The sequence below is a fragment of the Melanostigma gelatinosum genome, assembly GCF_949748355.1.
Source record: "Melanostigma gelatinosum genome assembly, chromosome: 7".
NCBI classification, from domain to species: Eukaryota; Metazoa; Chordata; class Actinopteri; order Perciformes; family Zoarcidae; genus Melanostigma; species Melanostigma gelatinosum.
In genome coordinates, this window is record NC_136640.1 from 21146381 (window position 1) to 21168575 (window position 22195).

Sequence of the window (22195 nt, forward strand, 5' to 3'; positions counted from 1 at the left end):
TAAAGTAACCAAAATCGCGTCTCTTTCAACCTACAACTGAACAAACCATCAATATTTTAAAAGAAATTGGTGTTTTGTGACAGGTTGATATTGTGGCCGTAATTTAGACGGTTTAAAACACGTTGAAAAAAGGTCGAAGATGTTCAGGCTCCATTTCAACGCTTTTTCAACCAGAAATCAACGTTGAAATCCGAGTTAGTGCTCACTGGGATGTTGAATTGGCTTCATTACTTCATATTACTGCTTCAATACTTCATATTACTTTTTATCTCCAGAGAAAATGTTGAGTTAACGTTCACTGCAGGAGTCAACTACGTCAAAATGTATAACGTAACGATGGCCTGCCTCGGTCGGCGCTAGCTGCTCTTGGCCTGTCTCGAACGATTCCGTCGTGACGCCCTTTCCGGTCATTACGCTGTCATTTTCTTCGGCGATCGCCAACCAAACGTAAATAATATTAATTCATACATATCAAATAATCTATGTGTCAAATTTCATGAATATATATGGACGTTTATATGTCTAAATACTATAGGAAAGTGACTTTGATGAGAGAAAGCAGAAAGAACGCTCGGGCGACGCTTAAACAGCTCGAACGGAAATTAAGGAGCTTTTATTGCATCATTTCGAGTTGTTGAAGCGTGATATCTTATTGTGAAGGACAGAACTACGGTCCCGGATGTGTTGACAGCATTGATGGTCATTTTTGCGACCCTGGAACAAGCGAATATCCCCGAAAAACCAGCAGCAGCCAGTGTTTACAACGTGTTTGTACGGATTAGGCCAAGAGCAGTGCACGGCTAATTCACCCGTGTTAGCATCGTTTTTACGACTCTGGTAAAGGCAAAGCTAACTGTAATAATTACAACAATATTTCGTTTGAAAGGTACGAAGTTTAACTTCAGTTTAACACCATTAAATCAACTGAAAACATTACACGATCATTTTTATCAACATTGTAAGTGAATTGTATTGAAACATTAGCTAAAAACTGTCCGGTTTGGGGTACAATTCCGTTAGCTAGCTAACCTAAACGTGGGCATAATTATCTTAAAATACACACACTGGGCTATTTAAATACTTACAGTTATCTGTTGCGTTCACTGGTCGCTAACTTGACTTTAAAATCGTCTTGAGGTTTGGCTTTTTCCACTTTTTCTTGAGTTGCGTCGCTCTGAATGTGTCTGTGGCTCTCAGCTGCGGGTGAAATGAGCCGTTATGTGTTGACTATATAAGACTATATGAGCCGTTTGTCATTGTGCCGAACTTTCTGCGAACGTCACAACGCGTCATTTAAATATTCTGTTGTCTGGTACCATTCGCAATTTCCAACAGTTTTTCAACCATAAACAGTTCATCGGTAACAGTGGATTGTCACTCTTATTTACTCAAATGATTTACTTGTAATTTCCTCGACACCTTTGTACTTCTAACGTAACGATGGCCTGCCTCGGTCGGCGCTAGCTGCTCTTGGCCTGTCTCGAACGATTCCGTCGTGACGCCCTTTCCGGTCATTACGCTGTCATTTTCTTCGGCGATCGCCAACCAAACGTAAATAATATTAATTCATACATATCAAATAATCTATGTGTCAAATTTCATGAATATATATGGACGTTTATATGTCTAAATACTATAGGAAAGTGACTTTGATGAGAGAAAGCAGAAAGAACGCTCGGGCGACGCTTAAACAGCTCGAACGGAAATTAAGGAGCTTTTATTGCATCATTTGGAGTTGTTGAAGCGCGATATCTTATTGTGAAGGACAGAACTACGGTCCCGGATGTGTTGACAGCATTGATGGTCATTTTTGCGACCCTGGAAAAAGCGAATATCCCCGAAAAACCAGCAGCAGCCAGTGTTTACAACGTGTTTGTACGGATTAGGCCAAGAGCAGTGCACGGCTAATTCACCCGTGTTAGCATCGTTTTAACGACTCTGGTAAAGGCAAAGCTAACTGTAATAATTACAACAATATTTCGTTTGAAAGGTACGAAGTTTAACTTCAGTTTAACACCATTAAATCAACTGAAAACATTACACGATCATTTTTATCAACATTGTAAGTGAATTGTATTGAAACATTAGCTAAAAACTGTCCGGTTTGGGGTACAACTCCGTTACCGTTACTCTACATTTCAGAGGGAAATGTTATAGTCTTTACCCCACTTTAGATTATTAATACACATTTAAGAACTAATATAATGATGTATTTCCACGGATTAAGCTACATTAACTGATAAGATCATTTATACTTATGACTATACTTTTGCTTTATTATGCACATATAATTTAATTGTTATGAACGCATTTTAAGCTAAACGCTATATATACAATGAACAAAATCTGAATTGGCTACTGGTAATAAAACAATTTATAGATTTCTAACGCTAATTTATGGTATTTATCTTCAATGCTTTACATGTCCGTCACATGTAATGCGTTGAGTTAAAATATCTTAATTCGGGGGCTTTTTACAAACAAATATTGATAAATGTCTTATATTCCTGCCGCCCATTTAAAAAAGTCCCCAGGTCAGCCACATGAATATTTCTGGAAATCTGCCAGTACAAAAGTAGTTGATCAGAAAAATAAAAAGTTATTTTCTGATAATTTCACGGTGGTTTCGTTCTAAAGCACGATACCCCCCACCTCTGAAAGCACAGGCTTCATCCTGTCCGCAGAGACCGGCCTGCTCTGTGTGTGTTCGTTCGTGCGTCTAAAGCAGCTTTATGACCTGGGAATGACTGGAACACAAACGTCTCCAACACAGCAAAATGAGATGGAAACAGAAAATACAGGAAGAGGGCAGGGTATCTGTAGACACACTACTGGGTCGTGAGTGGTGATTGAAAGGGATTATTTAAGTTTTCATAGGAAATTGCATATTATACCTTTAAGGCTAGTTCTTGAGTAGATGTTCTTGCCTACGTTTCAACCACAATTTCCCTATTCTAACATACTTTGGGATAACTTCAACAACTAAAAAAGGTGCAATCAGGAGAGTGCAGACCTCTGACCAGGTGTGTTTGTAACAACAGCTGTATCGTGTGTAAATCTTTCTATGTGCTCATCATAAACTTGAAGTCTTCAGTGTTAATGGGCTGTGTAATGGGTCGTCTTCGACCATGTACAACATCTGTCCATTCCTACACATTTGGGTGGAGTAACATCCACCTTTTGTATTTCTTCATATTTAGATGCGCTTTTTGGGCTTCAAAGCATCCGCACAAATAACCACAAACCCTAGGGGATGGATGTTGCTGTTATTTCTTAATGAATAAATAGTTTTTTGGGAAAACAGACCAATGTCAGAAAGGTCCTATCATCTAGTCACTTGGCTTTGAGGAATTCCAGTCAGTTTTGCTGTTTTTGCTGAATCTTGCTATTCAGTTTTATTATAAGGTGTACTTCGGAAGTCCTGCCACACACAGTTATTTCTAAACATGTTCATATCCCAGCAAAGAAACAACAACTTCACCCTCTGTTTAAATAGTTGTAAATTGCAAAATGTGTTCAGAGTGTGTGTAGTTAATTAACCAGAGTCTTACTGGAGGAGGAGGAGGAGGAGGAGGAGGAGGAGGAGGAGGAGGAGGAGGGACGGCGGCTGCAGCAGCGGACATTACGCCGTCTCGAGACGACATAAACGGCAAGTACTGTGGAGAGAGAGGGAATGTTAACCAGCCATAACACACACACTCAATATCATAAACCAACTCATGTTACATGCATGTAACCACACAATCTTTACTGTTAACTCACACGGAACACAATACTGGATATCTACTTTTTCAGACCTGTGATCACTTGTGTGTGTATATATACATATATATATATACACACAACTACTCCTCAAGACACCTGTCCCTCATCTATTCTTAGTGTCTTACCTGTCCCTGGCTGGATGAACCTGCCTGACTACAAGGGTAATCTGGCTGCCTGATGTCTTTTGCATGCACAGTGCAGTGGCCCTCGATTGGCCGGCTGACTCTGACGGAAGCCTTCCCCCTCTCCCTCTTCTTCTTTTTGCCCTGCACACATCCCGCTTTCCATCAAATACCAGCTGATAAAATAAAAACAGTTTTGTGATGCAAAACATGCGTGCGAGGGGTGTGCTTACATAGTTGTTGCACCAGTCGGGGTGTTGCTGGGCGTGCAGCTCTTTTTCTTTTTGGGCCATGGCGTAGTATTTGGCCTTATCCTCGTTTGTCATCGACGACCACTGTGGACAGACGACGGCACGCTGTTAGCACACAGCTACAGTGTGCATGTACACAAAACGCCAGCATTAAGACATATTGGCTGGGTTCTGGTCATGGGGCAATAAATGAACAGCACAAATCACTGCAAAGGTGTGAAGATTTAAAGGGGCTTTTTTTTACAGCCGTGGCTGTAGAAAATTTGATGGAGGGTGCAACACTGAGTGTCTCAAACATCCAGAGCAGACACACTTACCCTCTGGCCCAGGATTTTATTCACGGCCGCACTCCCTCCGCTCTCGTTGCATTCTGAGAGCTTGACATCTGCCCTCTGCTCCTTCAGGAAGAGCATGAAGGCGTTCAGGGGCTTCCCTACGTACGGCCGGTCGTCCTCCTGCTCTCTACTTTGAAAAAAAAACCAAGTAAGAGCTCCTGTTAGCGCTGCGCAAAACTGTGAGGAAAGACGTACGTGTTGTTAAATCAAAAACCCGTTAAAAGAGACTTGATCATAGTAATATTGATGAAGGCATTTTGGTGGACAAATAACACCGGAAATTGCGGCTTTACATGAAATATAAGATGATATTCGATAAAGAATCTGGCTTATTTATGGCCACAGATCATGTGACATAATCAGCCTTATTGACAGTGAAACAAAACAAAAAATGAAATGTACATTTTGACCCAAAACTATAAACTGTAAAAAGAACTTACTTTGAAGTGGAGGCATTCGGAGGAGGAGGAGGAGGAGGAGGAGGAGGACCGACGGCTGCAGGAGCGGCCAAGACAGGTGGCGCGAAATGGTCGTCTTCGACCATGTACAACATCTGTCCATTCCTACACAGGTAAAGAGAGTCAGGTAGGAAAATAGAAAGAGGGTGTGTGAGCACTCGTGTGCATGTTTTGAGCGTGTTACTTACAGCACTCCAATAAAACGCAGCTTCTGGCCTTCGCGGAGCCTCACCACCGGAAAATAGTTATTCTGGAGAGACAAACACACACACACACACACAGGACAGGTGATGAGACCGGCTGTAAGGGGGTCACCAATCCAACAGGTGTCAAAATCCTCCAGCTCCATCGTACATAGTGGGAGCAGACAAGGTTGACCATAGCTCCTCAAATTCAGGATCTTCTCCCAGGGGCACACAGGCATTGTACCATCCACCATTGCTGTCTATTGGCTGAGGTTGGGCGTTGAGTTCCAGTAAACACTGAGTTGTATTTCAGTGAACATACATACATAATGTGCTCTGCTCTCATTATGATGTCCTGGGAGCTTCTTGTTGACAGCACACAGTCTATAGTTCCATATTTACGACGTTTTATCCGAGACATTGAATGCGGTGAAATCACGTCTTCGTGTAGACCACATATGAACGGACAGCGTAATATGATTTTGGAGAAATACGTTTAAAGTAACCAAAATCGCGTCTCTTTCAACCTACAACTGAACAAACCATCAATATTTTAAAAGAAATTGGTGTTTTGTGACAGGTTGATATTGTGGCCGTAATTTAGACGGTTTAAAACACGTTGAAAAAAGGTCGAAGATGTTCAGGCTCCATTTCAACGCTTTTTCAACCAGAAATCAACGTTGAAATCCGAGTTAGTGCTCACTGGGATGTTGAATTGGCTTCATTACTTCATATTACTGCTTCAATACTTCATATTACTTTTTATCTCCAGAGAAAATGTTGAGTTAACGTTCACTGCAGGAGTCAACTACGTCAAAATGTATAACGTAACGATGGCCTGCCTCGGTCGGCGCTAGCTGCTCTTGGCCTGTCTCGAACGATTCCGTCGTGACGCCCTTTCCGGTCATTACGCTGTCATTTTCTTCGGCGATCGCCAACCAAACGTAAATAATATTAATTCATACATATCAAATAATCTATGTGTCAAATTTCATGAATATATATGGACGTTTATATGTCTAAATACTATAGGAAAGTGACTTTGATGAGAGAAAGCAGAAAGAACGCTCGGGCGACGCTTAAACAGCTCGAACGGAAATTAAGGAGCTTTTATTGCATCATTTCGAGTTGTTGAAGCGTGATATCTTATTGTGAAGGACAGAACTACGGTCCCGGATGTGTTGACAGCATTGATGGTCATTTTTGCGACCCTGGAACAAGCGAATATCCCCGAAAAACCAGCAGCAGCCAGTGTTTACAACGTGTTTGTACGGATTAGGCCAAGAGCAGTGCACGGCTAATTCACCCGTGTTAGCATCGTTTTTACGACTCTGGTAAAGGCAAAGCTAACTGTAATAATTACAACAATATTTCGTTTGAAAGGTACGAAGTTTAACTTCAGTTTAACACCATTAAATCAACTGAAAACATTACACGATCATTTTTATCAACATTGTAAGTGAATTGTATTGAAACATTAGCTAAAAACTGTCCGGTTTGGGGTACAATTCCGTTAGCTAGCTAACCTAAACGTGGGCATAATTATCTTAAAATACACACACTGGGCTATTTAAATACTTACAGTTATCTGTTGCGTTCACTGGTCGCTAACTTGACTTTAAAATCGTCTTGAGGTTTGGCTTTTTCCACTTTTTCTTGAGTTGCGTCGCTCTGAATGTGTCTGTGGCTCTCAGCTGCGGGTGAAATGAGCCGTTATGTGTTGACTATATAAGACTATATGAGCCGTTTGTCATTGTGCCGAACTTTCTGCGAACGTCACAACGCGTCATTTAAATATTCTGTTGTCTGGTACCATTCGCAATTTCCAACAGTTTTTCAACCATAAACAGTTCATCGGTAACAGTGGATTGTCACTCTTATTTACTCAAATGATTTACTTGTAATTTCCTCGACACCTTTGTACTTCTAACGTAACGATGGCCTGCCTCGGTCGGCGCTAGCTGCTCTTGGCCTGTCTCGAACGATTCCGTCGTGACGCCCTTTCCGGTCATTACGCTGTCATTTTCTTCGGCGATCGCCAACCAAACGTAAATAATATTAATTCATACATATCAAATAATCTATGTGTCAAATTTCATGAATATATATGGACGTTTATATGTCTAAATACTATAGGAAAGTGACTTTGATGAGAGAAAGCAGAAAGAACGCTCGGGCGACGCTTAAACAGCTCGAACGGAAATTAAGGAGCTTTTATTGCATCATTTGGAGTTGTTGAAGCGCGATATCTTATTGTGAAGGACAGAACTACGGTCCCGGATGTGTTGACAGCATTGATGGTCATTTTTGCGACCCTGGAAAAAGCGAATATCCCCGAAAAACCAGCAGCAGCCAGTGTTTACAACGTGTTTGTACGGATTAGGCCAAGAGCAGTGCACGGCTAATTCACCCGTGTTAGCATCGTTTTAACGACTCTGGTAAAGGCAAAGCTAACTGTAATAATTACAACAATATTTCGTTTGAAAGGTACGAAGTTTAACTTCAGTTTAACACCATTAAATCAACTGAAAACATTACACGATCATTTTTATCAACATTGTAAGTGAATTGTATTGAAACATTAGCTAAAAACTGTCCGGTTTGGGGTACAACTCCGTTACCGTTACTCTACATTTCAGAGGGAAATGTTATAGTCTTTACCCCACTTTAGATTATTAATACACATTTAAGAACTAATATAATGATGTATTTCCACGGATTAAGCTACATTAACTGATAAGATCATTTATACTTATGACTATACTTTTGCTTTATTATGCACATATAATTTAATTGTTATGAACGCATTTTAAGCTAAACGCTATATATACAATGAACAAAATCTGAATTGGCTACTGGTAATAAAACAATTTATAGATTTCTAACGCTAATTTATGGTATTTATCTTCAATGCTTTACATGTCCGTCACATGTAATGCGTTGAGTTAAAATATCTTAATTCGGGGGCTTTTTACAAACAAATATTGATAAATGTCTTATATTCCTGCCGCCCATTTAAAAAAGTCCCCAGGTCAGCCACATGAATATTTCTGGAAATCTGCCAGTACAAAAGTAGTTGATCAGAAAAATAAAAAGTTATTTTCTGATAATTTCACGGTGGTTTCGTTCTAAAGCACGATACCCCCCACCTCTGAAAGCACAGGCTTCATCCTGTCCGCAGAGACCGGCCTGCTCTGTGTGTGTTCGTTCGTGCGTCTAAAGCAGCTTTATGACCTGGGAATGACTGGAACACAAACGTCTCCAACACAGCAAAATGAGATGGAAACAGAAAATACAGGAAGAGGGCAGGGTATCTGTAGACACACTACTGGGTCGTGAGTGGTGATTGAAAGGGATTATTTAAGTTTTCATAGGAAATTGCATATTATACCTTTAAGGCTAGTTCTTGAGTAGATGTTCTTGCCTACGTTTCAACCACAATTTCCCTATTCTAACATACTTTGGGATAACTTCAACAACTAAAAAAGGTGCAATCAGGAGAGTGCAGACCTCTGACCAGGTGTGTTTGTAACAACAGCTGTATCGTGTGTAAATCTTTCTATGTGCTCATCATAAACTTGAAGTCTTCAGTGTTAATGGGCTGTGTAATGGGTCGTCTTCGACCATGTACAACATCTGTCCATTCCTACACATTTGGGTGGAGTAACATCCACCTTTTGTATTTCTTCATATTTAGATGCGCTTTTTGGGCTTCAAAGCATCCGCACAAATAACCACAAACCCTAGGGGATGGATGTTGCTGTTATTTCTTAATGAATAAATAGTTTTTTGGGAAAACAGACCAATGTCAGAAAGGTCCTATCATCTAGTCACTTGGCTTTGAGGAATTCCAGTCAGTTTTGCTGTTTTTGCTGAATCTTGCTATTCAGTTTTATTATAAGGTGTACTTCGGAAATCCTGCCACACACAGTTATTTCTAAACATGTTCATATCCCAGCAAAGAAACAACAACTTCACCCTCTGTTTAAATAGTTGTAAATTGCAAAATGTGTTCAGAGTGTGTGTAGTTAATTAACCAGAGTCTTACTGGAGGAGGAGGAGGAGGAGGAGGAGGAGGAGGAGGAGGAGGAGGAGGAGGGACGGCGGCTGCAGCAGCGGACATTACGCCGTCTCGAGACGACATAAACGGCAAGTACTGTGGAGAGAGAGGGAATGTTAACCAGCCATAACACACACACTCAATATCATAAACCAACTCATGTTACATGCATGTAACCACACAATCTTTACTGTTAACTCACACGGAACACAATACTGGATATCTACTTTTTCAGACCTGTGATCACTTGTGTGTGTATATATACATATATATATATACACACAACTACTCCTCAAGACACCTGTCCCTCATCTATTCTTAGTGTCTTACCTGTCCCTGGCTGGATGAACCTGCCTGACTACAAGGGTAATCTGGCTGCCTGATGTCTTTTGCATGCACAGTGCAGTGGCCCTCGATTGGCCGGCTGACTCTGACGGAAGCCTTCCCCCTCTCCCTCTTCTTCTTTTTGCCCTGCACACATCCCGCTTTCCATCAAATACCAGCTGATAAAATAAAAACAGTTTTGTGATGCAAAACATGCGTGCGAGGGGTGTGCTTACATAGTTGTTGCACCAGTCGGGGTGTTGCTGGGCGTGCAGCTCTTTTTCTTTTTGGGCCATGGCGTAGTATTTGGCCTTATCCTCGTTTGTCATCGACGACCACTGTGGACAGACGACGGCACGCTGTTAGCACACAGCTACAGTGTGCATGTACACAAAACGCCAGCATTAAGACATATTGGCTGGGTTCTGGTCATGGGGCAATAAATGAACAGCACAAATCACTGCAAAGGTGTGAAGATTTAAAGGGGCTTTTTTTTACAGCCGTGGCTGTAGAAAATTTGATGGAGGGTGCAACACTGAGTGTCTCAAACATCCAGAGCAGACACACTTACCCTCTGGCCCAGGATTTTATTCACGGCCGCACTCCCTCCGCTCTCGTTGCATTCTGAGAGCTTGACATCTGCCCTCTGCTCCTTCAGGAAGAGCATGAAGGCGTTCAGGGGCTTCCCTACGTACGGCCGGTCGTCCTCCTGCTCTCTACTTTGAAAAAAAAACCAAGTAAGAGCTCCTGTTAGCGCTGCGCAAAACTGTGAGGAAAGACGTACGTGTTGTTAAATCAAAAACCCGTTAAAAGAGACTTGATCATAGTAATATTGATGAAGGCATTTTGGTGGACAAATAACACCGGAAATTGCGGCTTTACATGAAATATAAGATGATATTCGATAAAGAATCTGGCTTATTTATGGCCACAGATCATGTGACATAATCAGCCTTATTGACAGTGAAACAAAACAAAAAATGAAATGTACATTTTGACCCAAAACTATAAACTGTAAAAAGAACTTACTTTGAAGTGGAGGCATTCGGAGGAGGAGGAGGAGGAGGAGGAGGAGGAGGAGGAGGAGGAGGACCGACGGCTGCAGGAGCGGCCAAGACAGGTGGCGCGAAATGGTCGTCTTCGACCATGTACAACATCTGTCCATTCCTACACAGGTAAAGAGAGTCAGGTAGGAAAATAGAAAGAGTGTGTGTGAGCACTCGTGTGCATGTTTTGAGCGTGTTACTTACAGCACTCCAATAAAACGCAGCTTCTGGCCTTCGCGGAGCCTCACCACCGGAAAATAGTTATTCTGGAGAGACAAACACACACACACACACACAGGACAGGTGATGAGACCGGCTGTAAGGGGGTCACCAATCCAACAGGTGTCAAAATCCTCCAGCTCCATCGTACATAGTGGGAGCAGACAAGGTTGACCATAGCTCCTCAAATTCAGGATCTTCTCCCAGGGGCACACAGGCATTGTACCATCCACCATTGCTGTCTATTGGCTGAGGTTGGGCGTTGAGTTCCAGTAAACACTGAGTTGTATTTCAGTGAACATACATACATAATGTGCTCTGCTCTCATTATGATGTCCTGGGAGCTTCTTGTTGACAGCACACAGTCTATAGTTCCATATTTACGACGTTTTATCCGAGACATTGAATGCGGTGAAATCACGTCTTCGTGTAGACCACATATGAACGGACAGCGTAATATGATTTTGGAGAAATACGTTTAAAGTAACCAAAATCGCGTCTCTTTCAACCTACAACTGAACAAACCATCAATATTTTAAAAGAAATTGGTGTTTTGTGACAGGTTGATATTGTGTCCGTAATTTAGACGGTTTAAAACACGTTGAAAAAAGGTCGAAGATGTTCAGGCTCCATTTCAACGCTTTTTCAACCAGAAATCAACGTTGAAATCCGAGTTAGTGCTCACTGGGATGTTGAATTGGCTTCATTACTTCATATTACTGCTTCAATACTTCATATTACTTTTTATCTCCAGAGAAAATGTTGAGTTAACGTTCACTGCAGGAGTCAACTACGTCAAAATGTATAACGTAACGATGGCCTGCCTCGGTCGGCGCTAGCTGCTCTTGGCCTGTCTCGAACGATTCCGTCGTGACGCCCTTTCCGGTCATTACGCTGTCATTTTCTTCGGCGATCGCCAACCAAACGTAAATAATATTAATTCATACATATCAAATAATCTATGTGTCAAATTTCATGAATATATATGGACGTTTATATGTCTAAATACTATAGGAAAGTGACTTTGATGAGAGAAAGCAGAAAGAACGCTCGGGCGACGCTTAAACAGCTCGAACGGAAATTAAGGAGCTTTTATTGCATCATTTCGAGTTGTTGAAGCGTGATATCTTATTGTGAAGGACAGAACTACGGTCCCGGATGTGTTGACAGCATTGATGGTCATTTTTGCGACCCTGGAACAAGCGAATATCCCCGAAAAACCAGCAGCAGCCAGTGTTTACAACGTGTTTGTACGGATTAGGCCAAGAGCAGTGCACGGCTAATTCACCCGTGTTAGCATCGTTTTTACGACTCTGGTAAAGGCAAAGCTAACTGTAATAATTACAACAATATTTCGTTTGAAAGGTACGAAGTTTAACTTCAGTTTAACACCATTAAATCAACTGAAAACATTACACGATCATTTTTATCAACATTGTAAGTGAATTGTATTGAAACATTAGCTAAAAACTCTCCGGTTTGGGGTACAATTCCGTTAGCTAGCTAACCTAAACGTGGGCATAATTATCTTAAAATACACACACTGGGCTATTTAAATACTTACAGTTATCTGTTGCGTTCACTGGTCGCTAACTTGACTTTAAAATCGTCTTGAGGTTTGGCTTTTTCCACTTTTTCTTGAGTTGCGTCGCTCTGAATGTGTCTGTGGCTCTCAGCTGCGGGTGAAATGAGCCGTTATGTGTTGACTATATAAGACTATATGAGCCGTTTGTCATTGTGCCGAACTTTCTGCGAACGTCACAACGCGTCATTTAAATATTCTGTTGTCTGGTACCATTCGCAATTTCCAACAGTTTTTCAACCATAAACAGTTCATCGGTAACAGTGGATTGTCACTCTTATTTACTCAAATGATTTACTTGTAATTTCCTCGACACCTTTGTACTTCTAACGTAACGATGGCCTGCCTCGGTCGGCGCTAGCTGCTCTTGGCCTGTCTCGAACGATTCCGTCGTGACGCCCTTTCCGGTCATTACGCTGTCATTTTCTTCGGCGATCGCCAACCAAACGTAAATAATATTAATTCATACATATCAAATAATCTATGTGTCAAATTTCATGAATATATATGGACGTTTATATGTCTAAATACTATAGGAAAGTGACTTTGATGAGAGAAAGCAGAAAGAACGCTCGGGCGACGCTTAAACAGCTCGAACGGAAATTAAGGAGCTTTTATTGCATCATTTGGAGTTGTTGAAGCGCGATATCTTATTGTGAAGGACAGAACTACGGTCCCGGATGTGTTGACAGCATTGATGGTCATTTTTGCGACCCTGGAACAAGCGAATATCCCCGAAAAACCAGCAGCAGCCAGTGTTTACAACGTGTTTGTACGGATTAGGCCAAGAGCAGTGCACGGCTAATTCACCCGTGTTAGCATCGTTTTAACGACTCTGGTAAAGGCAAAGCTAACTGTAATAATTACAACAATATTTCGTTTGAAAGGTACGAAGTTTAACTTCAGTTTAACACCATTAAATCAACTGAAAACATTACACGATCATTTTTATCAACATTGTAAGTGAATTGTATTGAAACATTAGCTAAAAACTGTCCGGTTTGGGGTACAACTCCGTTACCGTTACTCTACATTTCAGAGGGAAATGTTATAGTCTTTACCCCACTTTAGATTATTAATACACATTTAAGAACTAATATAATGATGTATTTCCACGGATTAAGCTACATTAACTGATAAGATCATTTATACTTATGACTATACTTTTGCTTTATTATGCACATATAATTTAATTGTTATGAACGCATTTTAAGCTAAACGCTATATATACAATGAACAAAATCTGAATTGGCTACTGGTAATAAAACAATTTATAGATTTCTAACGCTAATTTATGGTATTTATCTTCAATGCTTTACATGTCCGTCACATGTAATGCGTTGAGTTAAAATATCTTAATTCGGGGGCTTTTTACAAACAAATATTGATAAATGTCTTATATTCCTGCCGCCCATTTAAAAAAGTCCCCAGGTCAGCCACATGAATATTTCTGGAAATCTGCCAGTACAAAAGTAGTTGATCAGAAAAATAAAAAGTTATTTTCTGATAATTTCACGGTGGTTTCGTTCTAAAGCACGATACCCCCCACCTCTGAAAGCACAGGCTTCATCCTGTCCGCAGAGACCGGCCTGCTCTGTGTGTGTTCGTTCGTGCGTCTAAAGCAGCTTTATGACCTGGGAATGACTGGAACACAAACGTCTCCAACACAGCAAAATGAGATGGAAACAGAAAATACAGGAAGAGGGCAGGGTATCTGTAGACACACTACTGGGTCGTGAGTGGTGATTGAAAGGGATTATTTAAGTTTTCATAGGAAATTGCATATTATACCTTTAAGGCTAGTTCTTGAGTAGATGTTCTTGCCTACGTTTCAACCACAATTTCCCTATTCTAACATACTTTGGGATAACTTCAACAACTAAAAAAGGTGCAATCAGGAGAGTGCAGACCTCTGACCAGGTGTGTTTGTAACAACAGCTGTATCGTGTGTAAATCTTTCTATGTGCTCATCATAAACTTGAAGTCTTCAGTGTTAATGGGCTGTGTAATGGGTCGTCTTCGACCATGTACAACATCTGTCCATTCCTACACAGGTAAAGAGAGTCAGGTAGGAAAATAGAAAGAGTGTGTGTGAGCACTCGTGTGCATGTTTTGAGCGTGTTACTTACAGCACTCCAATAAAACGCATCTTCTGGCCTTCGCGGAGCCTCACCACCGGCAAATCGTTATTCTGGAGAGACAAACACATACACACACACACACACACAGGACAGGTGATGAGACCGGCTGTAAGGGGGTCACCAATCCAACAGGTGTCAAAATCCCTCCCTTTAAATCATAATAACTGTTTGAATGACATCTGTGGAGTCATATCACGTGTGAGACACACAGGTTGCTGTTGAGGGTCACAGGAGTCAGGACAGTGTATTTGAAGGTCTGGAGCAAAAAGCTGAATATGGGTCTAATTAATGTATTCATGCAGCATTCAATGAGGACCAACTTGATTAAAAGTGGAGGAGGAGGAGGGCGAAGACGAGGACGAGGAGGAGGAGGAGGGCGAAGACGAGGACGAGGAGGACGAGGACGAGGGACGGCGGCTGCAGCAGCGGACGTTACGCCGTCTCGAGACGACATAAATGCCAAGTTCTGTGGAGAGAGAGGGAATGTTAACCAGCCATAACACACACACTCAATATCATAAACCAACTCATGTTACATGCATGTAACCACACAATCTTTACTGTTAACTCACACGGAACACAATACTGGATATCTACTTTTTCAGACCTGTGATCACTTGTGTGTGTATATATATATTTATATACACACAACTACTACTGAAGACACCAGTCCCTCATCTATTCTTAGTGTCTTACCTGTCCCTGGCTGGATGAACCTGCCTGACTACAAGGGTAATCTGGCTGCCTGATGTCTTTTGCATGCACAGCTCCATCGTACATAGTGGGAGCAGACAAGGTTGACCATAGCTCCTCAAATTCAGGATCTTCTCCCAGGGGCACACAGGCATTGTACCATCCACCATTGCTGTCTATTGGCTGAGGTTGGGCGTTGAGTTCCAGTAAACACTGAGTTGTATTTCAGTGAACATACATACATAATGTGCTCTGCTCTCATTATGATGTCCTGGGAGCTTCTTGTTGACAGCACACAGTCTATAGTTCCATATTTACGACGTTTTATCCGAGACATTGAATGCGGTGAAATCACGTCTTCGTGTAGACCACATATGAACGGACAGCGTAATATGATTTTGGAGAAATACGTTTAAAGTAACCAAAATCGCGTCTCTTTCAACCTACAACTGAACAAACCATCAATATTTTAAAAGAAATTGGTGTTTTGTGACAGGTTGATATTGTGGCCGTAATTTAGACGGTTTAAAACACGTTGAAAAAAGGTCGAAGATGTTCAGGCTCCATTTCAACGCTTTTTCAACCAGAAATCAACGTTGAAATCCGAGTTAGTGCTCACTGGGATGTTGAATTGGCTTCATTACTTCATATTACTGCTTCAATACTTCATATTACTTTTTATCTCCAGAGAAAATGTTGAGTTAACGTTCACTGCAGGAGTCAACTACGTCAAAATGTATAACGTAACGATGGCCTGCCTCGGTCGGCGCTAGCTGCTCTTGGCCTGTCTCGAACGATTCCGTCGTGACGCCCTTTCCGGTCATTACGCTGTCATTTTCTTCGGCGATCGCCAACCAAACGTAAATAATATTAATTCATACATATCAAATAATCTATGTGTCAAATTTCATGAATATATATGGACGTTTATATGTCTAAATACTATAGGAAAGTGACTTTGATGAGAGAAAGCAGAAAGAACGCTCGGGCGACGCTTAAACAGCTCGAACGGAAATTAAGGAGCTTTTATTGCATCATTTCGAGTTGTTGAAGCGTGATATCTTATTGTGAAGGACAGAACTACGGTCCCGGATGTGTTGACAGCATTGATGGTCATTTTTGCGACCCTGGAACAAGCGAATATCCCCGAAAAACCAGCAGCAGCCAGTGTTTACAACGTGTTTGTACGGATTAGGCCAAGAGCAGTGCACGGCTAATTCACCCGTGTTAGCATCGTTTTTACGACTCTGGTAAAGGCAAAGCTAACTGTAATAATTACAACAATATTTCGTTTGAAAGGTACGAAGTTTAACTTCAGTTTAACACCATTAAATCAACTGAAAACATTACACGATCATTTTTATCAACATTGTAAGTGAATTGTATTGAAACATTAGCTAAAAACTGTCCGGTTTGGGGTACAATTCCGTTAGCTAGCTAACCTAAACGTGGGCATAATTATCTTAAAATACACACACTGGGCTATTTAAATACTTACAGTTATCTGTTGCGTTCACTGGTCGCTAACTTGACTTTAAAATCGTCTTGAGGTTTGGCTTTTTCCACTTTTTCTTGAGTTGCGTCGCTCTGAATGTGTCTGTGGCTCTCAGCTGCGGGTGAAATGAGCCGTTATGTGTTGACTATATAAGACTATATGAGCCGTTTGTCATTGTGCCGAACTTTCTGCGAACGTCACAACGCGTCATTTAAATATTCTGTTGTCTGGTACCATTCGCAATTTCCAACAGTTTTTCAACCATAAACAGTTCATCGGTAACAGTGGATTGTCACTCTTATTTACTCAAATGATTTACTTGTAATTTCCTCGACACCTTTGTACTTCTAACGTAACGATGGCCTGCCTCGGTCGGCGCTAGCTGCTCTTGGCCTGTCTCGAACGATTCCGTCGTGACGCCCTTTCCGGTCATTACGCTGTCATTTTCTTCGGCGATCGCCAACCAAACGTAAATAATATTAATTCATACATATCAAATAATCTATGTGTCAAATTTCATGAATATATATGGACGTTTATATGTCTAAATACTATAGGAAAGTGACTTTGATGAGAGAAAGCAGAAAGAACGCTCGGGCGACGCTTAAACAGCTCGAACGGAAATTAAGGAGCTTTTATTGCATCATTTCGAGTTGTTGAAGCGTGATATCTTATTGTGAAGGACAGAACTACGGTCCCGGATGTGTTGACAGCATTGATGGTCATTTTTGCGACCCTGGAACAAGCGAATATCCCCGAAAAACCAGCAGCAGCCAGTGTTTACAACGTGTTTGTACGGATTAGGCCAAGAGCAGTGCACGGCTAATTCACCCGTGTTAGCATCGTTTTTACGACTCTGGTAAAGGCAAAGCTAACTGTAATAATTACAACAATATTTCGTTTGAAAGGTACGAAGTTTAACTTCAGTTTAACACCATTAAATCAACTGAAAACATTACACGATCATTTTTATCAACATTGTAAGTGAATTGTATTGAAACATTAGCTAAAAACTGTCCGGTTTGGGGTACAATTCCGTTAGCTAGCTAACCTAAACGTGGGCATAATTATCTTAAAATACACACACTGGGCTATTTAAATACTTACAGTTATCTGTTGCGTTCACTGGTCGCTAACTTGACTTTAAAATCGTCTTGAGGTTTGGCTTTTTCCACTTTTTCTTGAGTTGCGTCGCTCTGAATGTGTCTGTGGCTCTCAGCTGCGGGTGAAATGAGCCGTTATGTGTTGACTATATAAGACTATATGAGCCGTTTGTCATTGTGCCGAACTTTCTGCGAACGTCACAACGCGTCATTTAAATATTCTGTTGTCTGGTACCATTCGCAATTTCCAACAGTTTTTCAACCATAAACAGTTCATCGGTAACAGTGGATTGTCACTCTTATTTACTCAAATGATTTACTTGTAATTTCCTCGACACCTTTGTACTTCTAACGTAACGATGGCCTGCCTCGGTCGGCGCTAGCTGCTCTTGGCCTGTCTCGAACGATTCCGTCGTGACGCCCTTTCCGGTCATTACGCTGTCATTTTCTTCGGCGATCGCCAACCAAACGTAAATAATATTAATTCATACATATCAAATAATCTATGTGTCAAATTTCATGAATATATATGGACGTTTATATGTCTAAATACTATAGGAAAGTGACTTTGATGAGAGAAAGCAGAAAGAACGCTCGGGCGACGCTTAAACAGCTCGAACGGAAATTAAGGAGCTTTTATTGCATCATTTGGAGTTGTTGAAGCGCGATATCTTATTGTGAAGGACAGAACTACGGTCCCGGATGTGTTGACAGCATTGATGGTCATTTTTGCGACCCTGGAAAAAGCGAATATCCCCGAAAAACCAGCAGCAGCCAGTGTTTACAACGTGTTTGTACGGATTAGGCCAAGAGCAGTGCACGGCTAATTCACCCGTGTTAGCATCGTTTTAACGACTCTGGTAAAGGCAAAGCTAACTGTAATAATTACAACAATATTTCGTTTGAAAGGTACGAAGTTTAACTTCAGTTTAACACCATTAAATCAACTGAAAACATTACACGATCATTTTTATCAACATTGTAAGTGAATTGTATTGAAACATTAGCTAAAAACTGTCCGGTTTGGGGTACAACTCCGTTACCGTTACTCTACATTTCAGAGGGAAATGTTATAGTCTTTACCCCACTTTAGATTATTAATACACATTTAAGAACTAATATAATGATGTATTTCCACGGATTAAGCTACATTAACTGATAAGATCATTTATACTTATGACTATACTTTTGCTTTATTATGCACATATAATTTAATTGTTATGAACGCATTTTAAGCTAAACGCTATATATACAATGAACAAAATCTGAATTGGCTACTGGTAATAAAACAATTTATAGATTTCTAACGCTAATTTATGGTATTTATCTTCAATGCTTTACATGTCCGTCACATGTAATGCGTTGAGTTAAAATATCTTAATTCGGGGGCTTTTTACAAACAAATATTGATAAATGTCTTATATTCCTGCCGCCCATTTAAAAAAGTCCCCAGGTCAGCCACATGAATATTTCTGGAAATCTGCCAGTACAAAAGTAGTTGATCAGAAAAATAAAAAGTTATTTTCTGATAATTTCACGGTGGTTTCGTTCTAAAGCACGATACCCCCCACCTCTGAAAGCACAGGCTTCATCCTGTCCGCAGAGACCGGCCTGCTCTGTGTGTGTTCGTTCGTGCGTCTAAAGCAGCTTTATGACCTGGGAATGACTGGAACACAAACGTCTCCAACACAGCAAAATGAGATGGAAACAGAAAATACAGGAAGAGGGCAGGGTATCTGTAGACACACTACTGGGTCGTGAGTGGTGATTGAAAGGGATTATTTAAGTTTTCATAGGAAATTGCATATTATACCTTTAAGGCTAGTTCTTGAGTAGATGTTCTTGCCTACGTTTCAACCACAATTTCCCTATTCTAACATACTTTGGGATAACTTCAACAACTAAAAAAGGTGCAATCAGGAGAGTGCAGACCTCTGACCAGGTGTGTTTGTAACAACAGCTGTATCGTGTGTAAATCTTTCTATGTGCTCATCATAAACTTGAAGTCTTCAGTGTTAATGGGCTGTGTAATGGGTCGTCTTCGACCATGTACAACATCTGTCCATTCCTACACATTTGGGTGGAGTAACATCCACCTTTTGTATTTCTTCATATTTAGATGCGCTTTTTGGGCTTCAAAGCATCCGCACAAATAACCACAAACCCTAGGGGATGGATGTTGCTGTTATTTCTTAATGAATAAATAGTTTTTTGGGAAAACAGACCAATGTCAGAAAGGTCCTATCATCTAGTCACTTGGCTTTGAGGAATTCCAGTCAGTTTTGCTGTTTTTGCTGAATCTTGCTATTCAGTTTTATTATAAGGTGTACTTCGGAAATCCTGCCACACACAGTTATTTCTAAACATGTTCATATCCCAGCAAAGAAACAACAACTTCACCCTCTGTTTAAATAGTTGTAAATTGCAAAATGTGTTCAGAGTGTGTGTAGTTAATTAACCAGAGTCTTACTGGAGGAGGAGGAGGAGGAGGAGGAGGAGGAGGAGGAGGAGGAGGAGGGACGGCGGCTGCAGCAGCGGACATTACGCCGTCTCGAGACGACATAAACGGCAAGTACTGTGGAGAGAGAGGGAATGTTAACCAGCCATAACACACACACTCAATATCATAAACCAACTCATGTTACATGCATGTAACCACACAATCTTTACTGTTAACTCACACGGAACACAATACTGGATATCTACTTTTTCAGACCTGTGATCACTTGTGTGTGTATATATACATATATATATATACACACAACTACTCCTCAAGACACCTGTCCCTCATCTATTCTTAGTGTCTTACCTGTCCCTGGCTGGATGAACCTGCCTGACTACAAGGGTAATCTGGCTGCCTGATGTCTTTTGCATGCACAGTGCAGTGGCCCTCGATTGGCCGGCTGACTCTGACGGAAGCCTTCCCCCTCTCCCTCTTCTTCTTTTTGCCCTGCACACATCCCGCTTTCCATCAAATACCAGCTGATAAAATAAAAACAGTTTTGTGATGCAAAACATGCGTGCGAGGGGTGTGCTTACATAGTTGTTGCACCAGTCGGGGTGTTGCTGGGCGTGCAGCTCTTTTTCTTTTTGGGCCATGGCGTAGTATTTGGCCTTATCCTCGTTTGTCATCGACGACCACTGTGGACAGACGACGGCACGCTGTTAGCACACAGCTACAGTGTGCATGTACACAAAACGCCAGCATTAAGACATATTGGCTGGGTTCTGGTCATGGGGCAATAAATGAACAGCACAAATCACTGCAAAGGTGTGAAGATTTAAAGGGGCTTTTTTTTACAGCCGTGGCTGTAGAAAATTTGATGGAGGGTGCAACACTGAGTGTCTCAAACATCCAGAGCAGACACACTTACCCTCTGGCCCAGGATTTTATTCACGGCCGCACTCCCTCCGCTCTCGTTGCATTCTGAGAGCTTGACATCTGCCCTCTGCTCCTTCAGGAAGAGCATGAAGGCGTTCAGGGGCTTCCCTACGTACGGCCGGTCGTCCTCCTGCTCTCTACTTTGAAAAAAAAACCAAGTAAGAGCTCCTGTTAGCGCTGCGCAAAACTGTGAGGAAAGACGTACGTGTTGTTAAATCAAAAACCCGTTAAAAGAGACTTGATCATAGTAATATTGATGAAGGCATTTTGGTGGACAAATAACACCGGAAATTGCGGCTTTACATGAAATATAAGATGATATTCGATAAAGAATCTGGCTTATTTATGGCCACAGATCATGTGACATAATCAGCCTTATTGACAGTGAAACAAAACAAAAAATGAAATGTACATTTTGACCCAAAACTGTAAAAAGAACTTACTTTGAAGTGGAGGCAGGAGGAGGAGGAGGAGGAGGAGGAGGAGGACCGACGGCTGCAGGAGCGGCCAAGACAGGTGGCGCGAAATGGTCGTCTTCGACCATGTACAACATCTGTCCATTCCTACACAGGTAAAGAGAGTCAGGTAGGAAAATAGAAAGAGTGTGTGTGAGCACTCGTGTGCATGTTTTGAGCGTGTTACTTACAGCACTCCAATAAACCGCAGCTTCTGGCCTTCGCGGAGCGTCACCACCGGAAAATAGTTATTCTGGAGAGACAAACACACACACACACACACACACAGGACAGGTGATGAGACCGGCTGTAAGGGGGTCACCAATCCAACAGGTGTCAAAATCCCTCCCTTTAAATCATAATAACTGTTTGAATGACATCTGTGGAGTCATATCACGTGTGAGACACACAGGTTACTGTTGAGGGTCACAGGAGTCAGGACGGTGTATTCGAAGGTCTGGAGCAAAAAGCTGAACATGGGTCTAATTAATGTATTCATGCAGCATTCAATGAGGACCAACTTGATTAAAAGTGAATTTTTGCTCCAACCGGACCCGTTTGGGTGGAGTAAAATCCACC